At 38.8% G+C, this 20296-nt stretch overlaps 1 protein-coding gene and 1 pseudogene across 1 annotated transcript in view; one reads left to right on the top strand and one right to left on the bottom strand.

Annotated features, from left to right (window-relative positions):
* ANKRD55 (ankyrin repeat domain 55) overlaps positions 1-20296 on the top strand; it is a 102683-nt gene that overhangs the window by 10249 nt on the left and 72138 nt on the right. The gene's annotated exons all lie outside the window — the stretch shown is intronic.
* LOC133046720 (protein FAM104A-like) lies at positions 1517-18319 on the bottom strand (annotated as a pseudogene).

Here is a 20296-nt window from a genome sequence, read left to right on the forward strand (position 1 = left end):
CTTTATCACCCAAATTCTATTTTTCTGTGAACTGGTAACGGGCGTGACTGCTGCTGATGCTTACTGCATGACCTAGCGACTTAGCATCTCTATACCTCACTTTGCTACTTGTAGATTAAGATAGTGCTACCACAAAGGACTGTTTATAGAGCCTGAATTAATGAGTATCTGCAATGCTCCTGCAACCACTGGGCCCATAGTAATCACTCAGCAACTGCTAGAAGTGGTTATAGGGTTGTTATAAAGATGGCTATAACAATCTTCAGAGCATGGTTATAAAGATTTAATGGTATAGTACATACAAAGTACTTGGAACCATGCCTGGTTCAGAGTAATCACTTAGCAAACATTAGTGATTATTATAAATGATCTACCTAAGGTCACATGGACAACCGGTCTTCCCTGGTCAAGAGAACATCCATCTGTCAAGTAATCTTCCCCTCTATAATGAATTCATAGCATAGCACTCATTTTTAAAAATCATTTTTTAATTTTTATACAATTTTAAATGTTAATTTCCATGGTGGCTCAGACAGTAAAGAATCTGCCTGCAATGTAGGAGACCTGTGTTCAAACCCTGAGTCAAGAAGATCTGCTGGAGAAGGGAATGGCTACCCACTCCAATCTTCTTGCCTGGAGAATTCCATGAGCAGAGGAGCCTGATGGGCTACAGTCCAGGGGGTCACAAAGAGTCGGACGTGACTGAGCAGCTAACACACAATTATTGCAAAATACTGGCAATATTCTCCATATTATATAATACATCCTTGAGCCTATCATATATATAATAGCTTGTACCTCCTACTCCCCTATCTCTCCTCCCTCACACTGGTAACCACGAGTTTGCTCTCTGTATCTATGAGTCTGCTTCTTTTTCACTATATTCACTAGTTTGTTGTGTCTTTTAAATTCCACATATAAATGATATCATACAGTATTTGTCTTTCTCTGTCTGACTTATTTCATTTAGCCTAATGCCCTCCAAGTCCATCCATGTTGCTACAAATGGCAAAATTTCATTCCTTTTTGTGGCTGAGTAGTATTCCATTGAATATATACACCACATCTTTTTATTCATTCATCTGTTGATGGACACTTAGGTTGCTTTCAGGTCTTCGCAATTGTAAATAATGCTGCTATGAATATTTCAGTACATGTATCTTTTTGAATTAGTGTTTTTGTTATATTTGAATATAAACTCAGGAGTGGGATTCCTGGATCATATAGCTCTGTTTTTAGTTTTTTGAGAAATCTCTGTATTGTTTTCCACAGTGGCTGCACCAATTTACATTCCCTCAAACAATGTAGGAGGGTTCCCTTTTCTCTACATCCTTGACAACATTTGTTACTTGTGTGTTTTTTGATGATAGCCATTCTGATGAGTGTGAGGTGATACCTCATTGTGGTTTTGGTTTGGATTTCTCTGATGATACTGAGTATCTTTTCTTTCATGAGTGTATACGTGCAATTGCTTTTATAAACAAATTTTAGTCTGAAATAAGGAGCACCTAGTTCATTATGTTGGAGATTGTCCTCACTGCGATAGGCTGTTGAAGTGTGCCTTCCTTAAGATCTGGTTGATGTGGGAGTAATGACCTTGGCATAATGCATACATCTCATATAAGGACTGAGGGGTACTCATGTTAGGTTCAACAATGATCTGGTTTAAGCTGTTTTCTGGACCAATTATTCTGTCCGGAGAATTAACACTGCTGCTCCTATTATTGTCACTGCTTGAAGATGCACACACTTTGCTTCCTCTTAGTTGGCCTTCCTTTTGTTTTTCATTGCATCCTGAGACTCCTGGAAGATAGAGTTTCTCTTACTCCTTTTGGACGGGAGAGAATGGTGATTATCATTTTTATTATCATTCCTTCTTCTTTTCTGCTTATTGTCCAATGACTATGTTCCTAATTCCAATAACATGTTGGTAATTGGGTCCCTATGTTCATATTTAGGATCAGAGAATGCATTAGTACTAACTGAAGTGGCCTTGGCAACATTGGTCAAAGAAGCAAAGTGGGATGATGGTGAGGACCAGAGATGGACCAGAACAAGCCAAAGTGGCTCTGAAAAATCATCCTGGCATGGCTGATGGCTTACTTTAATCCTGGCCCAGAATTATAGAAACCTTCAGCATCTTTTCATGTACATGTTGGCCATCTGCATTTCTTCTTTGGAAAAATGTCTATTCAGTTCTTCAGCCCATTTTTTTAAACCAGTTTTTTTTTAATGTTGAATTGTATGAACTGTTGTACATGTTTATACATGCTGGGTACTAATCCCTCATCAGTCACATCATTTTCAAATATTTTCTCCCATTCAGTAGGTTGTCTTCACTTTGTTGATGGTTTCCTTTGCTGTGCAGAAGCTTTTAAGCTTAATTAGGTCCCATTTGTTTAACTTTTGCTCTTATTTCCTTTACTTTATGAGACAGACCCAAAAAATTATTGCTATGATTTATGCAAAGAGTGTTCTGCCTATATTTTCTGCCAGAAACTTCATAGTATCCTGTCTTACATTTAGATCTTTTATTCACTTTGAAGGTTTTTTTATTTGTTTGTTTTTTGTATATGGTATTAGAGAAAGTTCCAGTTTCATTATTTTACATGTATCTGTCCAGTTTTCCCAGCACCACTTATTGAAAAGACTGTCTTTTCTCCAATGTATATTCTTTCCTCTTTTGTCATGGATTAACTGACTGAAAGTGTGTGGGTTTATTTCTGGGCTTTGTATTCTATTCCGTTGGTCTAAGAGTCTATTTTTGATAGCACCCGTTTTTACTTGGAAATTGGAAAAGGCAGAATTTGCCTAGCAGGAAAACCACATCAAAAGGAAAATAATTCACCAGGAAAGCTCACAGGTCTTGGAGTACTTCTACTTTCCCTTTCCTCTTTTTCTGGGTTTCTATCTTCTCAGTCTAAGACTTGCCTTTTAGACATAACTCATTCCATTGCTTACAAGCCAGTCTATGTGTGAGCTTCTACTTTCCATGCTGGTGACAGGCAGGTTTCTAGACTTTCTATGTTGTTCTAAGGACTGATCTAGTCTTAAAGTATAATCTTATTTTTTAAACTATTACAGTTTCATAACATTTTATTATTTGATAGAGGAATCCTCCCTCAATACTTTTTTCCAAAAAAATTTTTTTTTTTTTTTTTTTACAATTTGGTCAGGGGTGGGGGTTCCTCTTTTTGTTTGTTTCTTCTTTTGGTATAATAATACATTCACATAATTTCAAGGTATAAAACAACATATGAAAAATCTCCCCTCACACCAACCCCTCCAGCCATCCAGATGCCCTACTGGAAGCAAAACATTGTAAGCAGTTCCTTATGCATTCTGACAGAGAGATTCTGTGCATAGGTAAGCAAATACTTAAGTATATTCTTTTTTCCCTTCTTTAAAACACAATGTTATCCATTTGTTTTCACAAATGAAAGTTAATATCATTTTTCTGCACCTGCCCCCTGCAAAAAACTGTTGGAACTTTTATTGAAATGACATCAAACTTAAAAATGAATCTGTGTAAAAATTAAAATTGGTTATGCTATTTAGATCTCCTGTCTGGAAACATGGCATGTATCTTCATGAATCCAACTCTTTTCTTAGTTCTGTAGTTTTCCTTATTTAGATTCTGAATATTTATTAATGGGCATTTTATATTTTCATTTTAATGAGTTATTTTCAATGAAAGGAGTTAGTTTCCTCATATTTAATATAGAAGAACTATTTAGTTTCTTATTTATTTTTAAATCTAGCTAACATTAATTCTAAACATGATGAAACCAGATTAACTGGTTTCAAATCCTGCTCTGACATTTAGTAGTGGTACAACTTTGGGGAAATTATTAAATTTCTTCTGCTTCAGTTCCCTCATCTGTTAACAGGGGTAAAGATACTACCTACATCATAAAATTGTTGAAACAAATAATAACTTAATTCAAAGGAAGCTGTTAGGACAGTGCACGGAACATGAGTCATCTTTAAAAGTTAGCCTTGATTAAATTCTGATAATTTTGTTCTTTCATTATGACTGTCATCTCATTTCTTTTTGTTTCATATATTACTGAGTTTTCCAGGTGGCTCAGTGGTAAAGAATCCACCTGCCAATACAGGAGATGCGAGTTTGATCCCTGGAGAAGGAAATGGCAACCACTCCAGTATTTTTGCCTGGGAAGTCTCATGGACAGGGGAGCTTGGCAACCTATTGTCCATGGGGGTCACAAAAGAATCAGACACAACTGAGAAACTAAACAACAACATTACTGCATTAGATAAAGCTTGTCTTCTTTCTTTCTCTATTGTTTCACCATTAGGTGTGATGTTTGTAATTGGTTAGAAATAGATGTAGTTAATTATATTGAGAATGAAATCTTTTATTCCTAGTTGTTAAGCAGTTTTAAAGAAGAGATTAATTTTATTAAATGCAAAAAAAATTTTATTAAATGCCTTTCTATTCTTTATTTATGTAATCCTATATTTCCCCTTTGTTCTACTGATGTGATATATCTTATTAATAGGCGCTGGAAAAATGAAAACATCTATATTCTAGAATAAACTCTGTCCAGTCATGGTGTATTATTCTTTAAACATCCAACTGAATCTAATCTGACAGAATTTAATTTAAACCCTAGAATTCAGAGTTTACAAATTGGGTCCACATAGGAACCTGTATGCATGTGTCTTGAGCAGTGTATGTTAGCCTTAGAAAATAAATTAGAAAAATTTCACTCTCTTTCTGAGCTTCAGTATGAAAGTTATTTGTTCCTTGGTCACTTGACATTTATCTTAATGTTTTAAAATAATTCACTAATCCTCATTTTAGAGTCTTTATGCTATTATCACTAATGTTAATTCTCTCTCTCTCGAGTGTAGAAGCAGCTCTTTGTAGATGTATTACCAATTTTCAATTAACATGTAAAATTTAATTTTTGCTACAAATAAGTATAAACTCCAGCACAATAATGCCTGTCAAGAAGATTGCTGAGCTACACAGCTTGTGAACAGTTTGGTATAGGCTGCTGTGAGTAAGAGAGAATGACATGTGGAATATTGTCTAGCACCAAGAAAGGTCATGAGTTCACTGAAACACATGAAGGCTTTGCCTCCTGAGTCAACAGGCAGTGACAGACAATAGTGCACATTGGTCAGAGGATCCAGTCTAAGGCCTGACAGTCTGCAGGCTTATCTGAGCTTCACTACTCACTACTACCTGTGGGACTTTGGGCAAGTTACTTTCCTGCTTGATGCCTCAGTTTCCTCATCCATAAAATGGGAATCGTTCTCATAAGTGAAAGTGAAAATCTCTCAGTTGTGTCTGACTCTTTGCTACCCCCACTGACTATACAGTCCATGGAATTCTCTAGGTCAGAATACTGAAATGGGTAGCCTTTCCCTTCTCCAGGGGATCTTCCCAACCTAGGGATCAAACCCAGGTCTCTTGCATTGCAGGTGACCCATGCAGCTGGGCCACAAAGCATTAAATGAGTCGATTTCTACAAAAGGCTTAACACAGTGCCTGGTAATAATAAGCATGGTGTAATCATTGACCATCATTATGATTGCTATTCAGACAGTGACAGAGACCCCTTGGGGACAGGAGAATAACAGTGGATGCTTTCATAGTTGCTGGGGGACGTTGTTGTGCCATGAAAGTGATTGTATCAATGTTTTTGCTAACGTTAAGATTGTTCTGAGTTTAATTCCTTCAAATAGGCTAGCAAAAATTCTAGAACTCAAAACCATACAGGAAACACAAAACCAGCTAAGAACCTTGACTGTAGGCAGACGACAAGACTGTGGAGTGTGAGTGAGGTGCACTTTGGCCACTTTTCCACATTCATGCATGTACCACTGCAAATGGTTCTTGGGTCCCTGCCTTCCAGGCTTCAGTTCCAATGAGTGGGCTGTAGGAGGCGCCTCCTCCAAGGTGTTAACTATGTGTTAACTATATGTAAGGTTGCCCTTACAAACAAGTGAGGAAGAGGAGAATTATCTGATGTTGGGGGAAAAGGGTAATTATGGCACACAAAAATAGTTTAAAAGTTACATATGTAAAAATAAATAAATTTTTTAAAACTTAAAAAAAAAACTTGAGGATTAAAAAAAAGATTTCATATGAATCATAGTTAAATGTTAACAGAAGGCATCCCTAATAGTTCAGTTGGTATAGACTCCACCTGCAATGCAGGAGACCCCAGGTCCATTCCTGGGTCAGGAAGATCCAGTGAATAAGGGATATGTTACCCACTCCAGTTTTCTTGGGCTTCCCTTGTGGCTCAGCTGGTAAAGAATCCACCTGCAATGTGGGATACCTGGGCTCGATCCCTGGGTTGGGGAGATCCCCTGGAGAAGGGAAAGGCTACCCACTCCAGTATTCTGGCCTAGAGAATTCCATGGACTGTATCGTCCATGGGGTCGCAAAGAGTCGGACACAACTGAATGTTAACACTTAAGTATAAGGTTCCGTGGGTTATGACCTTTCTAATCATAAAAACAATGAACCATAAATGCAATATCCATAGGTTTTGAAAATGTAGTTTTCAAAACCCAACAAAACAAATTGAGGGCTTAAGTGGCAAACAGAGAAAAGTAACTGCAGCCTAGATAACAGATGAAGAGTTAATGTCCTGACTGTAAACAGAGCTTTTTCAAATCAATCAGATAAAGACAAATGCCTTAAAATAATATATAAAGGACACCTATGACTAATTCATGAAATAGCCATAAATATATGAAAAACTTCTCTCTCAGGAACAATAAAAGAAATGACCTTTGGAAATAATATGCTCATTTCCTTCTTCCACACCAGCATTGAAAAAAAGACAAAAAACAGTAATGCAGTGTCATTAAGAATGAGGTGAGGGCTTCCCTGGTGGTCCAGAGGTTAAGAATCTTGCAATGCAGAGGACACTGTTTCAATCCCTGGTCCAGAAAGATCCCACATATTGCCGGGCCACTAAGCACGAGTGCTGAAACTACTGAGCCCACGGGCAGCAACCACTGAAGCCCAGGCCCTAGAGCCTGTGCTCTGCGAAAGAGAAGCCACAGTAATGAAAAGCCCGCACACTGCAACTAGAGAGTAGCCCATGTTCTCCACAACTAGATAAAGCACATGAACAGAAATGAAGACCTGGTGCAGTTAAATAAATAAATAGTAAAAAAGAATGAAGTGAAATGTTTGCTGTCAGGTCTGGCTTGGGGAGGGTGGGTCAACCTTTCAGGAGGGCAATTTGACAGAGTCAAAAATTCATTGCTTCATAAGTTCATGTCTAGGAATGTGTCCAAAGCAAATAATCAAAGATTCACAGAAAGACATATGTGCAAGAATGTTATAGTATTATTTGGAATAGCCACAGAATTAATAATTCCATCCAAAAGTGAAAGAATTTAAGTATTCAACATTGAGAGAATGATTAAATCAATAGTGTTAAGTCCAGTCAATGGAATTTTGTGCCACATTTTATAAATAACATTTTCAAATCTTACCTTATGGCATGGGAAAATATTTATGATCCAGTAATTAAATGTTTGGGCTTCCTAGGTAGCACTAGTGGTAAAAAACAAAAACAAAAAAAACTCTGCCAGCCAACGCAGTTAACACCAGAGACACAGATTCAATCCCTAGGTCAGGACAATCCCCTAAAATGGGAAATGGCACCCCACTCCAGCATTCTTGCCTGGAAAATTCCATGAGCAGAGAAGTCTGGTGGGCTACAATCCATGGGGCCGCAAACAGTCAGACACGTCTGAGCGAGCAACTGAGCACACATTAAATGTTTAAAAAAGAGAAAACATCAAATAAAAAATCAGGATGATCTCTTTTTTTTTGTAAAATGTAACCCTGGCACTATGCTATTAGTCACTGAGTGTTACAACATTAATGTATCTCTATATCCTCAGATCAATAGAGATTATATTAACCATTCCCTAGAAATACACACAAGCCACCATACAGCAGCTTAAAAAGTTATCAACCCTTTTTCAGCTGTTAGGCCTGCCTCCAGTCTGATATGGGACCTGACAAGACAGTCACTAGATGCTTTTAATATTACTCTTGATCTGGTCCCTTTTTTATTGTTTTGTTGTTGAGTTGTGTGAACTGTTGTATATTTTGGAAATTAAACTCTTGCCAGTTGCATCATTTGCAAATATTTTCTCCCATTCCATAGGTTGTGTTTTTGTTTTGTTTATGATTTCCTTTGCTGTGTTGTCAGTTTTTTTAGACTTCACAACGTTACATACTCACAGCTAGATGATACAGTTTGAATCAGCCTTAGGTAACCATATACCCGTAATATATGAGAGCTGAAGAAAGCTATTTACTTCAACTCTACTTGAAATATTAGTGATATGCTTTATACAATTATTTAAAAGAGCAGAAGACTCCTTTTCCTAATTCTATTTCCAAGGATTGGGAAGGATGAGACTTCATTCCCTATATCTACTTCTCTTCAATTTGTCAATTGGAAAAGAATATGCTAATTAAATCAATTTATCAATATATACAATATTGGAGAAGGGCATGGCAACCCACTTCAGTATTCTTGCCTGGAGAATTCCATGGACAGAGGAGCCTGGCAGGCTAGAATTCATGGGGTCACAAAGAGTCAGACACAACTGAGTGACTAACCCACAAACACAGACTCAATGTATCCAACACTCTCTATCTACTTCTAATATCTAATGTTCAAGATAATTTTTTCTGCAATAATAGGAAAGCCATACTGACAATATTCTAGTGAGGTCACATGTAGGGTGATTATTCACCAGTCTGGGTTTTATTCTGTACCTTTTATAAAGCGACAAGCCCAATATAGTAAGAAGTGATTCCTGATTCCATTTCAACTACATTCAGGAATCCATGAGATTATCATGAAGAGGGAGAAAACAGAGTCAAGACAACGAAGACGGCCACAGAAGCCCAGATGACAGAAGGGAACTGTACCAGGGCTTTAGGAGCCATGGAATCTCAAGGACTACAGAAAGAGATTGATTCAATCTCTAACACTTGGACCAACCACCCAAACTGCATTTGTTTTCTTAAAATATTTTCAGGCTATCAAGGCTCTTGGGGCAATTTTACAAGTGACCACAGTGGAGGGCCACTAGAAGGATGCCTTTTAAAGGACCCAAGGAAGACCCACTTCTCCAAACCCTTTTCAGCCCAACTGTCATTGTCCATCAAGAGTAAGTGATTCATTATTTGGTTCTACACTGATGTGAGAAAGACACGTAGAATCTCAATCACAGAGGGAACCTTAGAGGTCAACCTTCTAGTCATACAGACATCTCCTCAAGAGCATCCCAAGATATGCTTGATAAGAACCTCCTTAGACATGGGTAGTGAGAAGGAACACATGGAGCACAAGATAATCCTTTCCAATTATGGACAGCTCTAGTCATTCAAAGTCTTAATTTTGCTCATTTCTATCCACCATAACTAGCTCTGCTCTCTGAGCTTCCATGGTGGCTCAATTGTTAAAGAATCCACCTGCAATGCCAGAGACCCAGATTCGATCCCTGGATCAAGAAGATCCCCTGGAGAAGGGAGTGGCTATCCACCAGTATTCTTGCCTGGAGAAGTTCATGGACAGAGGAACCTGGTGGGCTACAGTTCATGGGGTCACGAAGAGTCAGACACAACTCAGTGAGTGGATCAACTTTCACTGGATCTGCAGAAAACAAATCTAAACTCTCCTCTAGCTTTTCCGATGTTTGAAAACAGCTGTCTTGTCCAACTGAGTCTTCTCTTCCCCAAACTGAACAAACTCTGCTCCTTCACCTATTCCTCACCTTTCAAAGTCCCAAGTTAAAATGGCAAGTTCCTGACATGAACATCTCCCATTTCTGGAAAGTAAGAGAGGTGAGTGGTGTCATACATTCAATCCAGATGAAAGTGAAGAAGACTGAAGGAACAGTGGTCAAAGTAACATGTGGATTACTCTTCAGTTTCCAAAAACCAGCTAGGCTAACACAATCCTTCATAAAAGTCATTTAAGATTTATACTTGCCTACTTACCAAAGAACTTCTTGACATAACATTGTTGACATCAGTGAGATTTCCACAAGGCTCCAATGGGTGAGAAAGCCCACTGAACATGAAAACTATACCAATCAATCAATTCATTCATTGCACATATACTAAAAGGTCCTATGTATTAAAAATTGAGATCTTTTTAAGAACTAGTATTATTAAAATGGGGTCTTCCCAGGTGGTGCTAGTGGTAGAGATCTTGCCTGCCAAAGCAAGAGACATAAGAGACCCAAGTTCAATCCTTGAGTTGGGAAGATTCCCCTGGAGAAGGAAATGGCAACCCACTCCATAGTTTTGCCTGGAGAACCCCATGGGCAGAGCGGCTTGGCAGGCTACATTCCACGGAGTTGCAAAGAGTCGGACACGATTGGAGCAATTAAGCACATTATTAAAATGAAATTTCCCTCTATGAAAATGCTTTCTAGATATTCATCATTACTGAAGTTCACACAAACATGCTTCTTAGAACAGCAAATTCCATTTCCCAGCACTACCCCCCACCCCATGTTCAGTAGAGATGCTAACTGTGGAATGGAATTCACAGGTCAGAGGAATCACCCAGAGAAATACAGTGATTTTGAGATTTACAACATGTGTTGCATCACGAGTTTGGTTATGAAGAAAGGTCTGATTGTGGCCAGATATTTACCCTTGAAATAATATTGTTGCAAGACTTCCTTCCCACAGAATGAAATCCCTTCTTTTCCACTCCCACGGCAAGAAGGTTGCTTTGAATATCTTTTCTCAGCTGGTACATGCAGAAAGCTTGGAGCTATTTTTCTCTTTAAAATGTTAGAAAGAAACTCTTTTTTTGTACTCCCATATGACTGGCACTTTATAAAACACTCTTAAAACCTCAGCCAATACACCCTGAGGGACTAAAGGAGAAAACAGGCAAAACAGCAAAATGTTTCAGCTCACAAAATTCTCTACAGTCTGCTGAGCAAGACTGAGGGTCTCATTATGGGGAAAGAAGACAGAGGTTCCCATCCCTATCAAAGTAGCAATAGTGAGTGCTTCCTTGGTGGCTCAGTGATGAAGAATTCGCTTGCTAATGCAGGAGACATGAGTTCGATCCCTGGTATGGGAGGATCCCATGTGCTGTAGGGCAACTAAGCCTATGCATCACAACTACTGAACCCACACACCCTAGAGCCCGTGGTTGGCAACAAGAGAAGCCACAGCAATGAGAAACACATGTACCACAACTAGAGAAAGCCCCTGCTCCCTGCAGCCAGAGAAAGCCTGCACAGCAACAAAGACCCACCACCGTCAAATAAGTAAATACATACTTTTTAAAGTAGTAATAGTGATAGCATATGATCGTTGACATACTTTGAATACTTTGTGCCAGGTATTGTTCTTTATCTGGATGAACCCATTTAGCTCCCAAAACAGCCCTGTGAAGTAAATACTGCTGTCACCCATTTGACAAGTGAAGAATGGGAATAAAGAAGTTAAATAACTCGTCCGAGATCATACAGCTAGCAGGAAACTGGCAGTGCTAGAATTAAAAATCTGGAGGCTGGGCTCTTACTATTTTTCTATATCGCTTCCATATATGTCTGCTGTGTATCACATGATGTATAAGATGAGTCACATGAAACTCATTTGATTTCAATGCCAGCAACAGTATCAGTGACCTTAAACGTGTTCCTGCATGGCCAGAGTATTCCCAAGTGGCACCATTCTGGCTCAGAGCCCAGGTCAAGGCCCAGAGAGACTCTTATCACCAGTGGGTGGCAATATTGTTACATGGAGCCACTGGGGCGCAATGAAGGCCTGACGCCGTCCCTAAAAGTGGAAAGGCCTCACCACTTTATGGACAGATCATTCCAGGCAGCCCCCCAAAAAGCAATTTCTCTACTGTCCCCAAAGCACCTAGGATAATCCTCCAGGAGGATAGATGGGTCTGGACTAGGAGAAGGCCCAGGAAACCATTCGTTCAAATCGTTTCTTCTCGGTCCTGCCATAATATCCCTGGTGTATCTCAGTCATAAATGACACACTCCTTTTCGCATTGGAGCTTGTCTTCCTCCTACTTCCTTAGTAGCAGAGACTCTACAGCCTGTACTGCAATTTCACTAACCTAGGGTAGATGTTAAGTAAATGGATGAATGAATAACTCTCAGTTCTTCAGGTGCAATCAATTCCACTCTAAAAAACAATCTAAGAAATAACTGTGGAATCCTATAGTTGCCTAAAATGAAGCCTGACTTCCCTGGTGACTCTAGGCTGGGTTTAGCCATCCAAGGATCCTCAGAATAGAATGAACCCAAGAAATCCTCCCAGCGCCCTCTGGTCTGGACACTTGAAACTGAAGTACCTGATCTGTCTTTACATTGACCTTGTTGTTCCATAAAATGGTCTCAGTTTAAGAACAAATGCCAAGCTGACCTCAGGATAATTCCAACAAAGTAGGTTCAGTAGCTGATGCCATCAAGGACTTTTCCAAGAAGTCCACAAGAATCCAGGGACAGAGTCTTTATGTGGAGGAACCCACATTTGTGTAAAATCTGAGAAGCTTTGATTTTTTGTTTTTTCCCTCTAATCCAAAACATTTCTAGCAGACTGTCATATGTCTACAATCCTACTATGAAAAAGCTGGGCCCTTGAAATTAGGTAGATAATTTATGACACATGCAAAAAACTGTTAAAAGGTTTTTAACCATGAAAATTGAGGGAAATAGATGATTTTTTAAAAATCTACCCTTTTAATTTTTAAGTAAAAATTAATAAAATTTAAAATATGTTCCTGTTTTTTAAAAAATTTACTAGGGTATTTATAAAGGTTGGAATTTTTAAAATACATGTATGTCTTTCCTTTCTCAGCACTTTGTCAAACATCAAGGACTTGTTTTCTCACTCAGGCAGTCACTCAAGCTGTGTCTACCTTTCTAGTAGTAACACATTAATGTAAAGCTAGTAAGACTCTCCTTTCTCATCATTTAAAATTTGGTTTATTTTGATGATTATTAAAAATATCTAAGGGCTTCCCAGGTGTCTTTGGGGTAAAGAGTCAACCTGCCAATGCCTGCCAATTCAAGAGATGGGTTTGATCCCCAGCTCAGGAAGATCCACTGGAGAAGGAAATGGCAACCCAATCCAGTATTCTTGCCTGAAAAATCCCACAGACAGGGGAGACTGGAGGGCTACAGTCCATGGGGATCTCAAAAGAGTTAGACACGACTTAGCAACTAAACAACAACAACAACATATATAAATTCATTGTGGAGAATTGGTAAAATGTAGAAAGTACTGAATAATATGTAAGAAATTATCTCTATTGATGTTTTGATGCATATTCTTCTTGTCTTATATTTTGTCATTTATATACATACATACAGATAATTTTTTGTAAAAATACAATCTACATCTGTTCATGGTAGCTCAGTTGGTAAAGAATCTGCCTGCAGCACAGGAGACCCGGGTTTAATCCCTAGGTCAGGAAGAACCCCTGGGGAAGGAAATGGCAGCTACTCCAGTATTCCTGCCTGGAAAATCCTATGGACAGAGGAACTTGTTGGGCTACAGTCCATGGGGTCACAAGAGTCAGACACAACTTAGCGACTAAACCACATCTATTCACATACTTCTTTCTTTCTATTCTTTAATGTCTATTTTCCATTTTCTCTATTTCAGTCTCTTTCCCTCTGTGAATTATAGAATTTTTCTTTATGCAGCCATATATAAGTCTATCTGTTTAACTCTCAAGACAGTTGGAGAGACAAAAAGCCATTCAAACCATTCTCCTCCTCTAAAATTAAATGGAAAGAAAGATAAATAGATGATAAATAGCTGATTGATAGATAAACAGACAAAAGAATAGATAGTAGATAACAAGAGGATAAAGAAAGAAGGAAGGAGAGAAGGAAGAATTTATGTATTGTTTGTTTATGTAGATCTTCTGCATATCTTAAATGGCTTTGTGACTTCTGATAGAAAAGAATTTTTCTTGCTTCTATTTTAGATTCCATCGGGACCATCAGTTGTTCTTCTCATACTTGCTATTTCTATATCACCCTTCCTCATTTCTACTGAAATTCTTTGTACTATCTCAGGTTTAGGCATAATTATTTGCATTGACTGCAATTTAAATTGACTGTTTCTACACAAGTTCCATGGAAGTTCGTTCCTTTCCTATTTCCTAATCATTTTGTAATTTAGTATAGTATCTTATGACCCAGTGGTAAAGAATCCACCTGCCAAGCAGGAGATTCAGGAGGCACAGTTTCAATCCCTGGGTTGGGAAGATCCCTTGGAAGAGGAAATGGCAACCTACTCCAGTATTCTTGCCTAAAATATCTCATGGACAGAGAAGCCTGGTGGGCTATAGTACGTGAGGTCATAAGAGTTGGACATGACTAAGCACACATACATAGTATCTCAGGGCTAGAAGAAACTCTGAAATACATTCTGTTTTGCTGCACACGTGTTTCCTTCCCCATACCTTGTGCTTCTCTCTGTGTCTGAATTCCTTCTGAAACACACCCCCTTGGTGACCACCTAGCCAAGACAGACATCTTTAACAACAGAAGTTCATACTACCTCTTGAGGTATTTTTACAGTGCTCTGACAATTAAAATACCCTTCTGTCATTTTCACCATTGCTATATCTAACTGCTGGAATTTCACAGGAAAGTTTAATCATAAACTTCTCTGCCTAAAAGCTCTTTGAAAAATAATTCTGTTTATAGTAGCATCAAAAAGAATAAAACACTTAGGAATAAAATCAAGAAGGCAAAAGACTTACACATTGAAAAGTATAAAACACTGTTGAAAGAAAGTAGACACCAATAAATGGAAACATGTCTTGTGTTTCATGAATTAAAAGACAATGTTGTTAAGATATCAATACTACCCAGGTATTTACAGATTTGATGCAGTCCCTAACCAAATCCTGATGATGTTTTTGTAGAAATATAAAAATCCATCCTAAAATTCATGTGGAATTTCAAAGGACCCCAAATGACCAAAATGGAAAAAAAAAAAAAAAAAAAAACTTACAAAAGAAGAGCAAAGTTGGAGGTCTCACACCTCCTGATTTCAAACCATACTGTAAAGCTGCAGCAATCAAAACAGTATAGTACTGGCATGGAGACAGACAGACAGATCTGTCTAGAACTTATTTCTAGAACTGAGTCTAGAAATAATCTCATACATGTATGATAAACTTAGGAGTCACCAAGGGTGCCAAGACCATTCAATGGAGGGAAGAATTGCCTTTTCAACAAATAATTCAGGAACAACTGGACAGACAAGCGCAAAATGATAAAGTCAGACCCTTACCTTAACACCATCTACAACAAATAATTTGAAATGGATAAAAGACCTTAACATGAGACCTAAAACTATAAAACTCTTAGAAGAGAATGTAGAAGGAAAATGATATTGAATTTGAAATGAATGAAAATGAATTGAATTTCTCAGATGTAATAACAAAAGCATAGACAATGAAAGACAGACAATTTGAACTAATCAAAGTTAAATGCTTTTGTATATCAAGACACTGTCAACAGAGTGGTAAGGCAACCCACACAATAGGAAAAAATGTATACAAATTATATATCTGATAAAGAGTTAATATCAAGAATATAAAAGAGAATTTCTACAACTGAATAGAAAAAAAGAAAAACCAATTAAAAATGGACAAAGGACTTAGATATTACTCCAGAGAAGATATACAAACACCAAAAAACCGGAAAAAAAAGAAAAGATGTTCAGCATCACTAATCATAAGGAAATGCAAATCAAAACCACAAGACATTACTTCACACCCATCAGGCTAGCTATTATTAAAACAAACACAAGAAGCAAAAAACAGGAAATAACAAGTGTTGGTAAAGACATGGGAAATTGGAACCTTTGAGCACTGTTGGTAAGAATATAAACTGTTGGAGCCACATTGGAAAACAGTATGGTGTGTCCTTAAAAAAAATTGAAAATAGAATTATCATGTAATCCTGCAATTTCACCGCTAAGTATATACTTGAAAGAATTGAAAGCAGAATCTGAAAAAATTACTTATATGCCAATGTTTGCAGCAGCATTATTCACAATAGCCAAAAGGTGGAAACAACTCAAGTGCCCGCCAATAGATGAATGAATAAACAAAACGTGTTACATACATACAACAGATTCTTCAGCCTTTATTTTATTTTATTTTATTTTTTCTTCAGCCTTTAAAAAGAAGGAAATTCTGAGACAGGCTACAATGTGAGTGAATCTCCAGGACATTCTGTTAAGTGAAATAAGCCAGTAACAAAAGGACAGATAATGTTGATTCCACTTAAATGAGATATCTAGAGTGGTTAAGTTCATAGAGACAGAAAGTGGAATGGTTTCCAGGAGACGAAGGGGAGGGAGGAGTGGAGGGAGGAGTGGGAAGTTTTTGTCTAATGGATACAGAATTTGAGTTTTGAAAGATGAAAAGAACTGTGGAGATGGATACTGGTGATACACATCATGCTGCTGAACTCTACACTTAAAAATGGTTAAAATGCAAACTTTATGTTATAAATATTTACCACAATTTTTTTTACTTGAAAAAACTCTTCAAATAAATGAAGGCAACCAATATGGCCTCACAGAAGAATCTCACAGCCATCTCCTTCCGCTGTTCACCCTATTACATAAAGTCCAGTCATCCTCAGGTCACTTTCCTCTGAATATCCTTCAGCTACCTACCTATAACCCATTTAGTCCATGGGCCATAAACCTTGGCATGAAAATGACCAATTAGTTAAGAGAGAAAAGCCAAGACTTCCCTGGTGGTCCAGTGGTTAAGACTCTGCGCTCCCAAAGCAGGGGGCCCGGGTTTGATCCCTAGTCCAAGAACTAGGTCTCACATGCCACAGAAAAGGTCCTGCATGCAGCAACAAAGATTACGAGTGCTACAAGTAAGACTCAGCACAATGAAAAAAAGGAAAAAACCTATTATCACCTAAACTTTTGTTACTAGACTATTATTACTACAGCCAGAGACCTACTAGTTGTTAATTCCCATGGCGTTAACTGCCCAAATAAAGTCTATGTGCTTTTCTAATGTACCACTACTAAAAACCTTTTGTCAGTTAAAACTCTTTCAGTGATTAAGAAGAAAAACAAATACATGAAATCTGTGCAAAAAGCTTAAGCAAAAACAAGAAATGTATTGGTTCATGTAAATGTTCCCAAAATGGTGCTGGCTTAAGATATGGCTTGATTTGGGGATTTAAACAACATCACCAGGTCTCAATTATTTTCTTCTCTTAGCCCAGCTCTGCTCTTCTTCTCTTGTCTTCATTCTTAGGCCCTCCGCCTATGAGATGTCCCCCATAACTCGTGGCTTCAGGGGTGGTAGAACAAAACTTGCTCCCAGCAATCCCAAAATATCCAAACTGTCACAGGCTTTCATGGGCTCTGATTGGGGTACATCCCTGAACCAATCACTGTGGCCAGGATAGTGCTGGTGTTGATTGGCTTAGTTCTAGTCACATGTGCCAGCCCTGAGCAGGAACGAGTCAACTCCATGGACTGAAAGAGGAGAGGAGATAGTCCATAGAGAATAATAAATTTGAGGTCACCAGCAGGGTAAGGGGATGTTGAGGAACAAAAACTAGAAGTTCGGGCTTCCCTTGCAGTCTACTGGTTAAGAATCCCCCTTGGAATACAGGAAACACGGATTTGTTCCCCTGTCTGGGAAGATACCACATGCTTTGGGACAACTGGGCCCATGTGCCACAATTACTGAACCTGCACTCTAGAACCCACAGCTGCAAATGCTGAGCCCCCATGCAGCAACTAACTGAAACCTGCATGACTAGAGCCCGTGCTCTACAACAAGAGCATCCACTGCAATGAGAAGCCCGCGCACTGCAACTAGAGAGTAGCCTCTGCTCTCTGCAACTAGAGAAAGCCCTCGCACAGCAGTGAAGACCCAGAGCAGCCAAAAATAAACAAATAAATAAATAGTTTTAAAAGAAAACAAAACTACAGGCTCAAAATGAAAGTGAAAGTATTAGTCACTCAGTAGTGTCAGACTCTTTGCAGCCCCATGGACTGTAGCCTACTAGGCTCCTCCATCCTTGGGATTTTCCAGGCAAGAATACTGAAGCGGGTTGCCATTTCCTCCTCCAGGGGATCTTCCCGACCCATGGATCAAACCTGGGTCTCCCAAATTGAAGGCTGACTCTTTACCATCTGAACCACCAAACAGGTTCAACCACCATTCAGTTAGTTTAACCGAATATTTTATGAACTGAAAGATATTACCTTTAGCTTATCTCTATTAAATACCATGTTGTTAGAATCCTTCTGGTAAATTATTTGGAATTCTATTCTATCAAGCAATGCATTCCTTGTTTCTCTCAGCCGTGTGTTACGTAACAGTGTGATGAATGTGCCTTACAGATTTTATTGCACTCAGTGATGAGTACACATTTATGTATCACATTTATACATGTGATGTAAACAGGTTATGAACACCATGTACCTCAGCCCACCATGACCTTCCGTTTGAAGTGACATCTCCAGCATCTTCAGTATCAAGTCATACAACCTGACACCAGACCCATCTTTATGCTTAAGTCTTGGCCCTGTTTCTTGTGTCCAGAGATATAATGAACGATCCTCACACAATGTCCGTGCTCCTGGGAGGGCTTCTAGTAGACAGTGAATGCTGTATGCAATCTATGCATCCTTCATCTAGCCATCATCAGAAAGACCTTTTTCTTTACATCCCCCAGATTCCAAATATTCTTGAAACATGCACACTCTCAAGAAAAAGTGGTAACAGTAGTAGTAGCCGAGTATATACAGCATTTACAACACACTATGCCCTGTTCTAAGAGCAAATAGTGTTAAATATTAACTCATTTATTCCTCACAGCAACCTTATGAGGTACATGGTTATTATCATCATCATCTCCATCTTGAAGACAAGGAAACTAAGACTCAGAGAGTGTAACTGGCCCAAATTTACACAGCTGGTTAGTACCAACCAGGAATTGAACCCCACTGTTGCAGCTCCAGAGTCCTTACACTTACACAGAAGAGGCACTTGCCTTTCACATCTGTCACCACTCACTCCCAGGCTTCAGTCAAATGCACACGTGAGTTGGCTTTGAAAGCAGCTCCTGCAGTAACAAACCTACCATGGTTAGATTAGGGAACAGCTACTCACTCGCAAGGCAGTTTGTTGTCGCAAGTGAATCATTTTCAGTGACAAGTTTCTCCTGGAACAGGTCAGCTGGTTATAAAGTCATTAGTGACTTCCCAGAACTAATGGGACAAGGAAACCCAGCCAAAGGGTTAGGACCACTGCCAACTAAAGATCCATTAGAACTGTAAAGTGTCTCTAGCATAACGTCCACATTAGTAGAAAAACACAACTTTTCTTATACACGTATATTTTCCCTGAACCATGGCCACATGTGGGAGATATTAAGTAGGGGCCCTCGGCACAGCACTTCACAAGAGGTGTCCTCATAAACAAAATTTCTCTCCCAGCCCTTCCATTGCTCCCCTGGGGTCCCTTGACCCACAGTTCTCTTGTCACTTTTGGCGATACTATTAGTTGGTTCAAACATGCAAAAAGGTATAATCCAAGTGGCTAAGAAGCTTCCCAGGTGGCACCAGTGGTAAAGAACCTGCCTGCTAGCTCAGGGGATGCAAGAGATGAGGTTCAGTCCCTGAATCAGGAAGATTCTTTGGAGGACGAAGTGACAACCTACTCTAGTATTCTTGCCTGGAAAATTCCCTGGACAGAGGAGCCTGACGGGCTACAGTCCATGGGACCACAAAGAATGGGACACAACTGAGCAACTGAGCACACATCAATTTCAAAGGAGTTGCATATAGCTCTGTTTCTGTTAATTAAAAATTTTTTATTGGAATACAGTTGCTTTACAATGTTGTGTAAGTTTCACAGCAGAGTAAATCAGCTATATGTATACATATATCCCCTCTTTTTTGGATTCCCTTCCCGTTTAGGTCACCACAGAGCACTGAGTACAGTTCCCTGTGCTATACCGTCGGTTCTCATGAGTTATCCATTTTATACATAGCATCAATAGTGTATACATGTGAATCTCAATCTCCCTATCCATCCTCCACCCCCTTTCCCCATTGCTGTCTGTACATTTGTTCCCTATGTTTGTGTCATATAGCTCTGTTTCTTTTGGATTCACCGTGTCATGAAACCCCAGATGGTTCAAATGAAGGGCTTTTGCGAAGGGACTGCATGCAGAGATGAGGCAGGATTGAAAGGACAATGTT

The sequence above is a fragment of the Dama dama genome, chromosome 25 (genome assembly GCF_033118175.1).
Source record: "Dama dama isolate Ldn47 chromosome 25, ASM3311817v1, whole genome shotgun sequence".
Taxonomy (NCBI): domain Eukaryota; kingdom Metazoa; phylum Chordata; class Mammalia; order Artiodactyla; family Cervidae; genus Dama; species Dama dama.